The sequence below is a fragment of the Phyllobates terribilis genome, unplaced genomic scaffold (genome assembly GCF_046119375.1).
Source record: "Phyllobates terribilis strain yellow unplaced genomic scaffold, ASM4611937v1 Scaffold_3__8_contigs__length_932513732, whole genome shotgun sequence".
NCBI lineage: Eukaryota > Metazoa > Chordata > Amphibia > Anura > Dendrobatidae > Phyllobates > Phyllobates terribilis.
Window position 1 is genome coordinate 25852340 of NW_027362763.1, and position 18836 is coordinate 25871175.

The following is an 18836-nucleotide window of genomic DNA, read 5'->3' on the forward strand; positions in this document are numbered from 1 at the left end:
CCTGTCTGCAGCCACCACTAGGGGGAGCTCCCTGTATACAGAGATACATGATAAGATTTTGTCTGCAGCCACCACTAGAGGGAGCTCCCTGCATACAGAGATACATGATAAGATCCTGACTGCAGCCACCACTAGGGGGAGCTCCCTGTATACAGAGATACATGATAAGATCCTGTCTGCATCCACCACTAGGGGGAGTTTCCTGTACACAGAGATACATGATAAGATTCTGTCTGCAGCCACCACTAGGGGGAGCTCCCTGTATACAGAGATACATGATAAGATCCTGTCTGTAGCCACCACTAGGGGGAGCTCCCTATATACAGAGATACAAGATAAGATTTTGTCTGCAGACACCTCTAGGGGGAGCTCCCTATATACAGAGATACATGATAAGATTTTGTCTGCAGCCACCACTAGGGGGAGCTCCCTCTATACAGAGATACATGATAAGATCCTGTCTGCAGTCACCACTAGGGGGAGCTCAATGTATACAGAGATACATAAGATTCTGTCTGCAGCCACCACTAGGGGGAGCTCATTGTATACAGAGATACATGATAAGATTCTGTCTGCAGCCACCACTAGGGGGAGCTCCCTGTATACAGAGAAACATGATAAGATTCTGTCTGCAGCCACCACTAGGGGGAGCTCCCTGTATACAGAGATAAATTATAAGATCCTGTCTGCAGCCACCACTAGCGGGAGCTCCCTGTATACAGAGATACATGATAAGATTTTGTCTGCAGCCACCACTAGAGGGAGCTCCCTGTATACAGAGATACATGATAAGATCCTGTCTGCAGCCACCACTAGGGGGAGTTTCCTGTATACAGAGATACATGATAAGATTCTGTCTGCAGCCACCACTAGAGGGAGCTTCCAGTATACAGAGATACATGATAAGATCCTGTCTGCAGCCACCACTAGGGGGAGTTTCCTGTATACAGAGATACATGATAAGATTCTGTCTGCAGCCACCACTAGAGGGAGGTTCCAGTATACAGAGATACATGATAAGATCCTGTCTGCAGCCACCACTAGGGGGAGTTCCCTGTATACAGAGATACATGATAAGATTCTGTCTGAAGTCACCACTAGGGGGAGCTCCCTGTATACAGAGATACATGATAAGATCCTGTCTGCAGCCACCACTAGGGGGAGCTCCCTGTATACAGAGATACATAAGATTCTGTCTGCAGTCACCACTAGGGGGAGCTCACTGTATACAGAGATACATGATAAGATCCTGTCTGCAGCCACCACTAGGGGGAGCTCCCTGTATACAGAGATACATAAGATTCTGTCTGCAGCCACCACTAGGGGGAGCTCCCTGTATACAGAGATACATGATAAGATTCTGTCTGCAGCCACCACTAGGGGGAGCTCCCTGTATACAGAGATACATAAGATTCTGTCTGCAGCCACCACTAGGGGGAGATCATTGTATACAGAGATACATGATAAGATTCTGTCTAAAGCCACCACTAGGGGGAGCTCCCTGTATACAGAGATACATGATAAGATCCTGTCTGCAGCCACCACTAGGGGGAGCTCCCTGTATACAGAGATAGATGATAAGATCCTGTCTGCAGCCACCACTAGGGGGAGCTTCCTGTATACAGAGATACATGATAAGATCCTGTCTGCAGCCACCACTAGGGGGAGCTCCCTGTATACAGAGATACATGATAAGATCCTGTCTGCAGTCACCACTAGGGGGAGCACCGTGTATACAGAGATACATGATAAGATTCTGTCTGCAGCCACCACTAGGGGGAGCACCCTGTATACAGAGATAAATTATAAGATCCTGTCTGCAGCCACCACTAGCGGGAGCTCCCTGTATACAGAGATACATGATAAGATTTTGTCTGCAGCCACCACTAGAGGGAGCTCCCTGTATACAGAGATACATGATAAGATCCTGTCTGCAGCCACCACTAGGGGGAGTTTCCTGTATACAGAGATACATGATAAGATTCTGTCTGCAGCCACCACTAGAGGGAGCTTCCGGTATACAGAGATACATGATAAGATCCTGTCTGCAGCCACCACTAGGGGGAGTTTCCTGTATACAGAGATACATGATAAGATTCTGTCTGCAGCCACCACTAGAGGGAGGTTCCAGTATACAGAGATACATGATAAGATCCTGTCTGCAGCCACCACTAGGGGGAGTTCCCTGTATACAGAGATACATGATAAGATTCTGTCTGCAGTCACCACTAGGGGGAGCTCCCTGTATACAGAGATACATGATAAGATCCTGTCTGCAGCCACCACTAGGGGGAGCTCCCTGTATACAGAGATACATAAGATTCTGTCTGCAGTCACCACTAGGGGGAGCTCACTGTATACAGAGATACATGATAAGATCCTGTCTGCATCCACCACTAGGGGGAGCTCCCTGTATACAGAGATACATAAGATTCTGTCTGCAGCCACCACTAGGGGGAGCTCCCTGTATACAGAGATACATGATAAGATTCTGTCTGCAGCCACCACTAGGGGGAGCTCCCTGTATACAGAGATACATAAGATTCTGTCTGCAGCCACCACTAGGGGGAGCTCCCTGTATACAGAGATACATGATAAGATTCTGTCTGCAGGCACCACTAGGGGGAACTCCCTGTATACAGAGATACATGATAAGATTCTGTCTGCAGCCACCACTAGGGGGAGCTCCCTGTATACAGAGATAGATGATAAGATCCTGTCTGCAGCCACCACTAGGGGGAGCTCCCTGTATACAGAGATACATGATAAGATCCTGTCTGCAGCCACCACTGGGGGAGCTCCCTGTATACAGAGATACATGATAAGATTTTGTCTGCAGCCACCACTAGAGGGAGCTCCCTGTATACAGAGATACATGATAAGATCCTGACTGCAGCCACCACTAGGGGGAGCTCCCTGTATACAGAGATACATGATAAGATCCTGTCTGCAGCCACCACTAGGGGGAGTTTCCTGTACACAGAGATACATAATAAGATTCTGTCTGCAGCTACCACTAGGGGGAGCTCCCTGTATACAGAGATACATGATAAGATCCTGTCTGTAGCCACCACTAGGGGGAGCTCCCTATATACAGAGATACATGATAAGATTTTGTCTGCAGCCACCACTAGGGGGAGCTCCCTATATACAGAGATACATGATAAGATTTTGTCTGCAGCCACCAATAGGGGGAGCTCCCTCTATACAGAGATACATGATAAGATCCTGTCTGCAGTCACCACTAGGGGGAGCTCCCTGTATAGAGAGATACATAAGATTCTGTCTGCAGCCACCACTAGGGGGAGCTCATTGTATACAGAGATACATGATAAGATTCTGTCTGCAGCCACCACTAGGGGGAGCTCCCTGTATACAGAGATAGATGATAAGATCAAGTCTGCAGCCACCACTAGGGGGAGCTCCCTGTATACATAGATAGATGATAAGATCCTGTCTGCAGCCTTCACTAGGGGGAGCTCCCTGTATACAGAGATACATGATAAGATCCTGTCTGCAGCCACAACTAGGGGGAGCTCCCTGTATACAGAGATACATGATAAGATCCTGTCTGCAGCCACCACTAGGGGGAGCACCCTGTATACAGAGATACATGATAAGATTCTGTCTGCAGCCACCACTAGGGGGAGCACCCTGTATACAGAGATAAATTATAAGATCCTGTCTGCAGCCACCACTAGGGGGAGTTTCCTGTATACAGAGATACATGATAAGATTCTGTCTGCAGCCACCACTAGGGGGAGCTCCCTGTATACAGAGATACATGATAAGATTTTTTCTGCAGCCACCACTAGAGGGAGCTCCCTGTATACAGAGATACATGATAAGATCCTGTCTGCAGCCACCACTAAGGGGAGCTCCCTGTATACAGAGATACATGATAAGATCCTGTCTGCAGCCACCACTAGGGGGAGTTTCCTGTATACAGAGATACATGATAAGATTCTGTCTGCAGCCACCACTAGGGGGAGCTCCCTGTATACAGAGATACATGATAAGATCCTGTCTGCAGCCACCACTAGGGGGAGCACCCTGTATACAGAGATACATGATAAGATTCTGTCTGCAGCCACCACTAGGGGGAGCACCCTGTATACAGAGATAAATTATAAGATCCTGTCTGCAGCCACCACTAGCGGGAGCTCCCTGTATACAGAGATACATGATAAGATTTTGTCTGCAGCCACCACTAGAGGGAGCTCCCTGTATACAGAGATACATGATAAGATCCTGTCTGCAGCCACCACTAGGGGGAGTTTCCTGTATACAGAGATACATGATAAGATTCTGTCTGCAGCCACCACTAGAGGGAGCTTCCAGTATACAGAGATACATGATAAGATCCTGTCTGCAGCCACCACTACGGGGAGTTCCCTGTATACAGAGATACATGATAAGATTCTGTCTGCAGTCACCACTAGGGGGAGCTCCCTGTATACAGAGATACATGATAAGATCCTCTCTGCAGCCACCACTAGGGGGAGCTCCCTGTATACAGAGACACATAAGATTCTGTCTGCAGCCACCACTAGGGGGAGCTCACTGTATACAGAGATACATGATAAGATCCTGTCTGCAGCCACCACTAGGGGGAGCTCCCTGTATACAGAGATACATAAGATTCTGTCTGCAGCCACCACTAGGGGGAGCTGCCTGTATACAGAGATACATGATAAGATTCTGTCTGCAGCCACCACTAAGGGGAGCTCCCTCTATACAGAGATACATGATAAGATCCTGTCTGCAGCCACCACTAGGGGGAGCTCACTGTATACAGAGATACATGATAAGATTCTGTCTGCAGCCACCACTAGGGGGTGCTCCCTGTATACTGAGATACATGATAAGATTCCGTCTGCAGCCACCACTAGGGGGAGCTCCCTGTATACTGAGATACATGATAAGATTCCATCTGCAGCCACCACTAGGGGGTGCTCCCTGTATACTGAGATACATGATAAGATTCCGTCTGCAGCCACCACTAGCGGGAGCTCCATGTGTACAGAGATACATGATAAGATTCTGTCTGCAGCCACCACTAGGGGGAGCTCCCTGTATACAGAGATACATGATAAGATTCTGTCTGCAGCCACCACTAGGGGGAGCTCCCTGTATACAGAGATACATGATAAGATCCTGTCTGCAGCCACCACTAGGGGGAGCTCCCTGTATACAGAGATACATGATAAGATCCTGTCTGCAGCCACCACTAGGGGGAGCTCCCTCTATACAGAGATAGATGATAAGATCCTGTCTGCAGCCACCACTCGGGGGAGCTCCCTGTATACAGAGATACATGATAAGATCCTGTCTGCAGTCACCACTAGGTGGAGCTCCCTGTATACAGAGATACATGATAAGATCCTGTCTGTAGCCACCACTAGGGGGAGCTCCCTGTATACAGAGATACATGATAAGATTCTGTCTGCAGTCACCACTAGGTGGAGCTCCCTGTATACAGAGATACATGATAAGATCCTCTCTGCAGCCACCACTAGGGGGAGCTCCCTGTATACAGAGATACATGATAAGATCCTGTCTGTAGCCACCACTAGCGGGAGCTCCCTGTATGCAGAGATACATGATAAGATCCTGTCTGCAGCCACCACTAGCGGGAGCTCCCTGTATACAGAGATACATGATAAGATCCTGTCTGCAGCCACCACTAGGGGGAGCTCCCTGTATACAGAGATACATGATAAGATTCTGTCTGCAGCCACCACTAGGGGGAGCTCCCTGTATACAGAGATACATGATAAGATTCTGTCTGCAGCCACCACTAGGGGGAGCTCCCTGTATACAGAGATACATGATAAGATTCTGTCTGCAGCCACCACTAGGGGGAGTTCCTGTATACAGAGATACATGATAAGATTCTGTCTGCAGCCACCACTAGGGGGAGCTCCCTGTATACAGAGATACATGATAAGATCCTGACAGCAGCCACCACTAGGGGGAGCTCCCTGCATACAGAGATACATAAGATTCTGTCTGCAGCCACCACTAGGGGGAGCTCCCTGTATACAGAGATACATGATAAGGTTCTGTCTGCAGCCACCACTAGGGGGAGCTCACTGTATACAGAGATACATGATAAGATTCTGTCTGCAGCCACCACTAGGGGGAGCTCCCTGTATACAGAGATACATGATAAGATTCTGTCTGCAGCCACCACTAGGGGGAGCTCCCTGTATACAGAGATACATGATAAGATTCTGTCTGCAGCCACCACTAGGGGGAGCTCCCTGTATACAGAGATACATGATAAGATACTGTCTGCAGCCACCACTAGAGGGAGCTCCCTGTATACAGAGATACATGATAAGATTCTGTCTGCAGCCTCCACTAGGGGGAGCTCCCTGTATACAGAGATACATGATAAGATTCTGTCTGCAGCCACCACTAGGGAGAGCTCCCTGTATACAGAGATAGATGATAAGATCCTGTCTGCAGCCACCACTAGGGGGAGCTCCCTGTATACAGAGATACATGATAAGATTCTGTCTGCAGCCACCACTAGGGAGAGCTCCCTGTATACAGAGATAGATGATAAGATCCTGTCTGCAGCCACCACTAGGGGGAGCTCCCTGTATACAGAGATACATGATAAGATCCTGTCTGCAGCCACCACTAGAGGGAGCTAACTGTATACAGAGATACATGATAAGATTCTGTCTGCAGCCTCCACTAGGGGGAGCTCCCTGTATACAGAGATACATGATAAGATCCTGTCTGCAGCCACCACTAGGGGGAGCTCCATGTATACAGAGATACATGATAAGATTCTGTCTGCAGCCACCACTAGGGGGAGCTCCCTGTATACAGAGATAGATGATAAGATTCTGTCTGCAGCCACCACTAGGGGGAGCTCCCTGTATACAGAGATACATGATAAGATTCTGTCTGCAGCCACCACTAGGGGGAGCTCCCTGTATACAGAGATAGATGATAAGATCCTGTCTGCAGCCACCACTAGGGGGAGCTCCCTGTATACAGAGATACATGATAAGATCCTGTCTGCAGCCACCACTAGAGGGAGCTCCCTGTATACAGAGATACATGATAAGATCCTGTCTGCAGCCACCACTAGTGGGAGCTCCATGTGTACAGAGATACATGATAAGATTCTGTCTGCAGCCACCACTAGGGGGAGCTCCCTGTATACAGGGATACATGATAAGATTCTGTCTGTAGCCACCACTAGGGGGAGCTCCCTGTATACAGAGATACATGATAAGATCCTGTCTGCAGCCACCACTAGGGGGAGCTCCCTGTATACAGAGATACATGATAAGATCCTGTCTTCAGCCACCACTAGGGGGAGCTCCCTGCAATGGGATTCATACAGCTCCTATCTCTGTATTCTTTTGGTTGCTCTATCCTTATATACTCTGGTAACCTGTAATGTTCCCGCTCATTCAGACACTAGGATGGACCTGTCATTAAGATGTTGGTTTTCCATATGGAAATGATCTGTTAGTGTCCAGGAAATAAAGTGACGAGTAAACAGAGGGATTTATACAAATCTGTTGAGGAGGTTACACGTCTTCTCCAGTTTCATTGACTTGTTTTAGATGCAAATCAAAGTCATTACCTAGAAAATCCCCGACCTGTGTGTGCCGATCATCGGATGTACACGGCGCGGAAGTCACCGCTCCCCCACCCCCGCTGCGCGTTACATTACTGCAGAGAGTCACGATAAAGTGCAGCCAGTAAGAAGGGCGTGAATATTTCCTGCACCCCCCGGATGGAGGTCCTGCACCCCCCGGATGGAGGTGAGTCATATGTAGAAAAGCTCAGGTCAGCGCCCGCCTGCGCCATTGCATAGACTCATCAATATTCTAGAAAATGGAGCAAAGACGTGAGATCCATTTATCAGATCCGTAGGTTCCTACAAGGAGGGATCACACTCTGCACCACGTCCTCTGCCCAGAGAAGGGACTCGAATGTCCATGTTCCCTCGGCTCTTGTCGACCTTCTAGAGGCAAAAACACACATCAGGATTGCTCGGATATTATGTCTCCTAAAATTGGATTTGAAACCCTCCCGTCCCCCCCAAAAAAATCACAAATACCTACATACAGGTGCTTCTCACTAAATCAGAATATCATCAGAAAGGTAATTTATTTCAGTTCTTCAATACAAACAGTGAAACTCCTATATTATATAGAGTCATTACACACAGAGGGATCTATTATATAGAGTCATTACACACAGAGGGATCTATTATATAGAGTCATTACACGCAGAGGGATCTATTATATAGAGTCATTACACACAGAGGGATCTATTATATAGAGTCATTACACACAGAGTGATTTATTATATAGAGTCATTACACACAGAGGGATCTATTATATAGAGTCATTACACACAGAGCGATCTATTATATAGAGTCATTACACACAGAGCGATCTATTATATAGAGTCATTACACACAGAGGGATCTATTATATAGAGTCATTACACACAGAGGGATCTATTATATAGAGTCATTACAAGCAGACCGATCTATTATATAGAGTCATTACAAGCAGACCGATCTATTATATAGAGTCATTACACACAGAGGGATCTATTATATAGAGTCATTACACACAGAGGGATCTATTATATAGAGTCATTACACGCAGAGGGATCTATTATATAGAGTCATTACATGCAGAGGGATCTATTATATAGAGTCATTACACGCAGAGGGATCTATTATATAGAGTCATTACACGCAGAGGGATCTATTATATAGAGTCATTGCACGCAGAGGGATCTATTATATAGAGTCATTACACGCAGAGGGTTCTATTATATAGAGTCATTACACGCAGAGGGATCTATTACATAGAATCATTACACGCAGAGGGATCTATTATATAGAGTCATTACACGCAGAGGGATCTATTATATAGAGTCATTACATGCAGAGGGATCTATTATATAGAGTCATTACACGCAGAGGGATCTATTACATAGAGTCATTACACGCAGAGGGATCTATTATATAGAGTCATTACACGCAGAGGGATCTATTATATAGAGTCATTACACGCAGAGGGGTCTATTATATAGAGTCCTTACACGCAGAGGGATCTATTATATAGGGCCATTACACGCAGAGGGGTCTATTATATAGGGCCATTACACGCAGAGGGGTCTATTATATAGAGTCCTTACACGCAGAGGGATCTATTATATAGGGTCATTACACGTAGAGGGATCTATTATATAGAGTCCTTACACGCAGAGGGATCTATTATATAGAGTCATTACACGCAGAGGGATCTATTATATAGAGTCATTACACGCAGAGGGATCTATTATATAGAGTCATTACACGCAGAGGGATCTATTATATAGAGTCATTACACGCAGAGGGATCTATTATATAGAGTCATTACACGCAGAGGGATCTATTATATAGAGTCATTACACGCAGAGGGATCTATTATATAGAGTCATTATACACAGAGGGATCTATTATATAGAGTCATTACACGCAGAGGGATCTATTACATAGAGTCATTACACGCAGAGGGATCTATTATATAGAGTCATTACACACACAGCGATCTATTATATAGAGTCATTACACGCAGAGGGATCTATTATACAGAGTCATTACACGCAGAGGGGTCTATTATATAGAGTCCTTACACGCAGAGGGATCTATTATATATGGTCATTACACGCAGAGGGATCTATTATATAGAGTCCTTACACACAGAGGGATCTATTATATAGAGTCATTACACGCAGAGGGATCTATTATATAGAGTCATTACACGCACAGGGATCTATTATATTGAGTCATTACACGCAGAACGATCTATTATATAGAGTCATTACACACAGAGGGATCTATTATATAGAGTCATTACACACAGAGGGGTCTATTATATAGAGTCCTTTCCCACAGAGGGATCTATTATATAGGGTCATTACACGCAGAGGGATCTATTATATAGAGTCCTTACACGCAGAGGGATCTATTATATAGGGTCATTACACGCAGAGGGATCTATTATATAGAGTCCTTACACGCAAAGGGATCTATTATATAGAGTCATTACATGCAGAGGGATCTATTATATAGAGTCCTTACACGCAGAGGGATCTATTATATAGAGTCCTTATACGCAGAGGGATCTATTATATAGAGTCCTTACACGCAGAGGGATCTATTATATACAGTCATTACACGCAGAGGGATCTATTATATAGAGTCATTACACACAGAGGGATCTATTATATAGAGTCATTACACACAGAGGAATCTATTATATAGAGTCATTATACACAGAGGGATCTATTATATAGGGTCATTACACGCAGAGGGATCTATTATATAGAGTCATTACATGCAGAGGGATCTATTATATAGAGTCATTACACGCAGAGGGATCTATTATATCGAGTCATTATACGTAGAGGGATCTATTATATAGAGTCCTTACACGCGGAGGGATCTATTATATAGAGTCATTACACACGGAGGGATCTATTATATAGAGTCATTACATACGGAGGGATCTATTATATAGAGTCATTACACGTGGAGGGATCTATTATATAGAGTCATTACATGCGGAGGGATCTATTATATAGAGTCATTACACGCGGAGGGATCTATTATATAGAGTCATTACACGCGGAGGGATCTATTATATAGTCATTACACGCAGAGGGATCTATTATATAGAGTCCTTACACGCAGAGGGATCTATTATATAGAGTCCTTACACGCAGAGGGATCTATTATATAGAGTCCTTACACACAGAGGGATCTATTATATAGAGTCATTACACACAGAGGGATCTATTATATAGAGTCATTACACACAGAGCGATCTATTATATAGAGTCATTACACGCAGAGGGATCTATTATATAGAGTCATTACACGCAGAGGGATCTATTATATAGTCATTACACACAGACGGATCTATTATATAAAGTCATTACACACAGAGTGATCTATTATATAGAGTCATTACACACAGAGCGATCTATTATATAGTGTCACTACACACAGAGGGATCTATTATATAGAGTCATTACACACAGAGGGATCTATTATATAGAGTCATTACACGCAGAGGGATCTATTATATAGTCATTACACACAGACGGATCTATTATATAAAGTCATTACACACAGAGTGATCTATTATATAGAGTCATTACACACAGAGCGATCTATTATATAGAGTCACTACACACAGAGGGATCTATTATATAGAGTCATTACACACAGAGGGATCTATTATATAGAGTCATTACACGCAGAGGGATCTATTATATAGAGTCCTTACACGCAGAGGGATCTATTATATAGAGTCATTACACGCAGAGGGATCTATTATATAGAGTCCTTACACGCAGAGGGATCTATTATATAGAGTCCTTACACGCAGAGGGATCTATTATATAGAGTCCTTACATGCAGAGGGATCTATTATATAGAGTCCTTACACGCAGAGGGATCTTTTATATAGAGTCCTTACACGCAGAGGGATCTATTATATAGAGTCCTTACACGCAGAGGGATCTATTATATAGAGTCATTACACGCAGAGGGATCTATTATATAGAGTCATTACACGCAGAGGGATCTATTATATAGAGTCATTACATGCAGAGGGATCTATTATATAGAGTCACTACACGCAGAGGGATCTATTATATAGAGTCATTACACGCAGAGGGATCTATTATATAGAGTCATTGCACGCAGAGGCATCTATTATATAGAGTCATTACACGCAGAGGGTTCTATTATATAGAGTCATTACACGCAGAGGGATCTATTACATAGAGTCATTACACGCAGAGGGATCTATTATATAGAGTCATTACACGCAGAGGGATCTATTATATAGAGTCATTACACGCAGAGGGGTCTATTATATAGAGTCATTACACGCAGAGGGATCTATTACATAGAGTCATTACACGCAGAGGGATCTATTACATAGAGTCATTACACGCAGAGGGATCTATTACATAGAGTCATTACACGCAGAGGGATCTATTATATAGAGTCATTACACGCAGAGGGATCTATTATATAGAGTCATTACACGCAGAGGGGTCTATTATATAGAGTCCTTACACGCAGAGGGATCTATTATATAGGGCCATTACACGCAGAGGGGTCTATTATATAGGGCCATTACACGCAGAGGGGTCTATTATATAGAGTCCTTACACGCAGAGGGATCTATTATATAGGGTCATTACACGTAGAGGGATCTATTATATAGAGTCCTTACATGCAGAGGGATCTATTATATAGAGTCTGTACACGCAGAGGGATCTATTATATAGAGTCATTACACGCAGAGGGATCTATTATATAGAGTCATTACACACAGAGGGATCTATTATATAGAGTCATTACACGCAGAGGGATCTATTATATAGAGTCCTTACACGCAGAGGGATCTATTATATAGAGTCATTACACGCAGAGGGATCTATTATATAGAGTCCTTACACGCAGAGGGATCTATTATATAGAGTCCTTACACGCAGAGGGATCTATTATATAGAGTCCTTACATGCAGAGGGATCTATTATATAGAGTCCTTACACGCAGAGGGATCTTTTATATAGAGTCCTTACACGCAGAGGGATCTATTATATAGAGTCCTTACACGCAGAGGGATCTATTATATAGAGTCATTACACGCAGAGGGATCTATTATATAGAGTCATTACACGCAGAGGGATCTATTATATAGAGTCATTACATGCAGAGGGATCTATTATATAGAGTCACTACACGCAGAGGGATCTATTATATAGAGTCATTACACGCAGAGGGATCTATTATATAGAGTCATTGCACGCAGAGGCATCTATTATATAGAGTCATTACACGCAGAGGGTTCTATTATATAGAGTCATTACACGCAGAGGGATCTATTACATAGAGTCATTACACGCAGAGGGATCTATTATATAGAGTCATTACACGTAGAGGGATCTATTATATAGAGTCATTACATGCAGAGGGATCTATTATATAGAGTCATTACACGCAGAGGGATCTATCACATAGAGTCATTACACGCAGAGGGATCTATTATATAGAGTCATTACACGCAGAGGGATCTATTATATAGAGTCATTACACGCAGAGGGGTCTATTATATAGAGTCCTTACACGCAGAGGGATCTATTATATAGGGCCATTACACGCAGAGGGGTCTATTATATAGGGCCATTACACGCAGAGGGGTCTATTATATAGAGTCCTTACACGCAGAGGGATCTATTATATAGGGTCATTACACGTAGAGGGATCTATTATATAGAGTCCTTACATGCAGAGGGATCTATTATATAGAGTCTGTACACGCAGAGGGATCTATTATATAGAGTCATTACACGCAGAGGGATCTATTATATAGAGTCATTACACGCAGAGGGATCTATTATATAGAGTCATTACACGCAGAGGGATCTATTATATAGAGTCATTAAACGCAGAGGGATCTATTATATACAGTCATTACACGCAGAGGGATCTATTATATAGAGTCATTATACGCAGAGGGATCTATTATATAGAGTCATTACACGCAGAGGGATCTATTACATAGAGTCATTACACGCAGAGGGATCTATTATATAGAGTCATTACACACACAGCGATCTATTATATAGAGTCATTACACACACAGCGATCTATTATATAGAGTCATTACACGCAGAGGGGTCTATTATATAGAGTCCTTACACGCAGAGGGATCTATTATATAGAGTCATTACACGCAGAGGGATCTATTATATAGAGTCATTACACGCAGAGGGGTCTATTATATAGAGTCCTTACACGCAGAGGGATCTATTATATATGGTCATTACACGCAGAGGGATCTATTATATAGAGTCCTTACACACAGAGGGATCTATTATATAGAGTCATTACACGCAGAGGGATCTATTATATAGAGTCATTACACGCAGAGGGATCTATTATATTGAGTCATTACACGCAGAACGATCTATTATATAGAGTCATTACACGCAGAGGGATCTATTATATAGAGTCATTACACACAGAGGGGTCTATTATATAGAGTCCTTTCCCACAGAGGGATCTATTATATAGGGTCATTAAACGCAGAGGGATCTATTATATAGAGTCATTACACGCAGAGGGATCTATTATATAGGGTCATTACACGCAGAGGGATCTATTATATAGAGTATTTAAACGCAAAGGGATCTATTATATAGAGTCATTACATGCAGAGGGATCTATTATATAGAGTCCTTACACGCAGAGGGATCTATTATATAGAGTCCTTATACGCAGAGGGATCTATTATATAGAGTCCTTGCACGCAGAGGGATCTATTATATACAGTCATTACACGCAGAGGGATCTATTATATAGAGTCATTACACACAGAGGGATCTATTATATAGAGTCATTACACGCAGAGGGATCTATTATATAGAGTCATTACACACAGAGGGATCTATTATATAGAGTCATTACACACAGAGGAATCTATTATATAGAGTCATTATACACAGAGGGATCTATTATATAGGGTCATTACACGCAGAGGGATCTATTATATAGAGTCCTTACATGCAGAGGAATCTATTATATAGAGTCATTACACGCAGAGGGATCTATTATGTAGAGTCCTTACACGCAGAGGGATCTATTATATAGAGTCATTATACGTAGAGGGATCTATTATATAGAGTCCTTACACGCGGAGGGATCTATTATATAGAGTCATTACACACGGAGGGATCTATTATATAGAGTCATTACACACGGAGGGATCTATTATATAGAGTCACTACACGTGGAGGGATCTATTATATAGAGTCATTACATGCGGAGGGATCTATTATATAGAGTCATTACACGCGGAGGGATCTATTATATAGAGTCATTACACGCGGAGGGATCTATTATATAGAGTCATTACACGCAGAGGGATCTATTATATAGAGTCCTTACACGCAGAGGGATCTATTATATAGAGTCCTTACACGCAGAGGGATCTATTATATAGAGTCCTTACACGCAGAGTGATCTATTATATAGAGTCATTACACGAAGAGCGATCTATTATATAGAGTCCTTACATGCAGAGGGATCTATTATATAGAGTCATTACACACAGAGGGATCTATTATATAGAGTCCTCACACTCAGAGGGATCTATTATATAGAGTCATTACACGCAGAGGGATCTATTATATAGAGTCATTACACGCAGAGGGATCTATTATATAGAGTCATTACACGCAGAGGGATCTATTATATAGAGTCATTGCACGCAGAGGGATCTATTATATAGAAACATTACACGCAGAGGGTTCTATTATATAGAGTCATTACACGCAGAGGGATCTATTACATAGAGTCATTAAACGCAGAGGGATCTATTATATAGAGTCATTACACGCAGAGGGATCTATTATATAGAGTCATTACATGCAGAGGGATCTATTATATAGAGTCATTACACGCAGAGGGATCTATTACATAGAGTCATTACACGCAGAGGGATCTATTATATAGAGTCATTACACGCAGAGGGATCTATTATATAGAGTCATTACACGCAGAGCGGTCTATTATATAGAGTCCTTACACGCAGAGGGATCTATTATATAGTGCCATTACACGCAGAGGGGTCTATTATATAGGGCCATTACACGCAGAGGGGTCTATTATATAGAGTCCTTACACGCAGAGGGATCTATTATATAGGGTCATTACATGTAGAGGGATCTATTATATAGAGTCCTTACACGCAGAGGGATCTATTATATAGAGTCATTACACGCAGAGGGATCTATTATATAGAGTCATTACACGCAGAGGGATCTATTATATAGAGTCATTACACGCAGTGGGATCTATTATATAGAGTCATTACACGCAGAGGGATCTATTATATAGAGTCATTACACGCAGAGGGATCTATTATATAGAGTCATTACACGCAGAGGGATCTATTATATAGAGTCATTATACACAGAGGGATCTATTATATAGATTCATTACACGCAGAGGGATCTATTACATAGAGTCATTACACGCAGAGGGATCTATTATATAGAGTCATTACACACACAGCGATCTATTATATAGAGTCATTACACGCAGAGGGATCTATTATACAGAGTCATTACACGCAGAGGGGTCTATTATATAGAGTCCTTACACGCAGAGGGATCTATTATATATGGTCATTACACGCAGAAGGATCTATTATATAGATTCCTTACAAACAGAGGGATCTATTATATAGAGTCATTACACGCAGAGGGATCTATTATATAGAGTCATTACACGCAGAGGGATCTATTATATAGAGTCATTACACGCAGAACGATCTATTATATAGAGTCATTACACACAGAGGGATCTATTATATAGAGTCATTACACACAGAGGGGTCTATTATATAGAGTCCTTTCCCACAGAGGGATCTATTATATAGGGTCATTACATGCAGAGGGATCTATTATATAGAGTCCTTACACGCAGAGGGATCTATTATATAGGGTCATTACACGCAGAGGGATCTATTATATAGAGTCATTACACACAGAGGGATCTATTATATAGAGTCATTACACACAGAGGAATCTATTATATAGAGTCATTATACACAGAGGGATCTATTATATAGAGTCATTACACGCAGAGGGATCTATTATATAGAGTCATTACACACACAGCGATCTATTATATAGAGGCATTACACGCAGAGGGATCTATTATACAGAGTCATTACACGCAGAGGGGTCTATTATATAGAGTCCTTACACGCAGAGGGATCTATTATATATGGTCATTACACGCAGAGGGATCTATTATATAGAGTCCTTACACACAGAGGGATCTATTATATAGAGTCATTACACGCAGAGGGATCTATTATATAGAGTCATTACACGCAGAGGGATCTATTATATTGAGTCATTACACGCAGAACGATCTATTATATAGAGTCATTACACACCGAGGGATCTATTAAATAGAGTCATTACACACAGAGGGGTCTATTATATAGAGTCCTTTCCCACAGAGGGATCTATTATAGAGGGTCATTACATGCAGAGGGATCTATTATATAGAGTCCTTACACGCAGAGGGATCTATTATATAGGGTCATTACACGCAGAGGGATCTATTATATAGAGTCATTACACACAGAGGGATCTATTATATAGAGTCATTACACACAGAGGAATCTATTATATAGAGTCATTATACACAGAGGGATCTATTATATAGGGTCATTACACGCAGAGGGATCTATTATATAGGGTCATTACACGCAGAGGGATCTATTATATAGAGTCATTACACGCAAAGGGATCTATTATATAGAGTCATTACATGCAGAGGGATCTATTATATAGAGTCCTTACACGCAGAGGGATATATTATATAGAGTCCTTATACGCAGAGGGATCTATTATATAGAGTCCTTACACGCAGAGGGATCTATTATATACAGTCATTACACGCAGAGGGATCTATTATATAGAGTCATTACACACAGAGGGATCTATTATATAGAGTCATTACACGCAGAGGGATCTATTATATAGAGTCATTATACACAGAGGGATCTATTATATAGGGTCATTACACGCAGAGGGATCAATTATATAGAGTCCTTACATGCAGAGGGATCTATTATATAGAGTCATTACACGCAGAGGGATCTATTATATAGAGTCATTATACGTAGAGGGATCTATTATATAGAGTCCTTACACGCGGAGGGATCTATTATATAGAGTCATTACACACGGAGGGATCTATTATATAGAGTCATTACATACGGAGGGATCTATTATATAGAGTCATTACACGTGGAGGGATCTATTATATAGAGTCATTACATGCGGAGGGATCTATTATATAGAGTCATTACACGCGGAGGGATCTATTATATAGAGTCATTACACGCGGAGGGATCTATTATATAGAGTCATTACACGCAGAGGGATCTATTATATAGAGTCCTTACACGCAGAGGGATCTATTATATAGAGTCCTTACACGCAGAGGGATCTATTATATAGAGTCCTTACACACAGAGGGATCTATTATATAAAATCATTACACACAGAGGTATCTATTATATAGAGTCATTACACACAGAGCGATCTATTATATAGAGTCATTACACGCAGAGGGATCTATTATATAGTCATTACACACAGACGGATCTATTATATAAAGTCATTACACACAGAGTGATCTATTATATAGAGTCATTACACACAGAGCGATCTATTATATAGTGTCACTACACACAGAGGGATCTATTATATAGAGTCATTACACACAGAGGGATCTATTATATAGAGTCATTACACGCAGAGGGATCTATTATATAGTCATTACACACAGACGGATCTATTATATAAAGTCATTACACACAGAGTGATCTATTATATAGAGTCATTACACACAGAGCGATCTATTATATAGAGTCACTACACACAGAGGGATCTATTATATAGAGTCATTACACACAGAGGGATCTATTATATAGAGTCATTACACGCAGAGGGATCTATTATATAGAGTCCTTACACGCAGAGGGATCTATTATATAGAGTCATTTCACGCAGAGGGATCTATTATATAGAGTCCTTACACGCAGAGGGATCTATTATATAGAGTCCTTACACGCAGAGGGATCTATTATATAGAGTCCTTACATGCAGAGGGATCTATTATATAGAGTCCTTACACGCAGAGGGATCTTTTATATAGAGTCCTTACACGCAGAGGGATCTATTATATA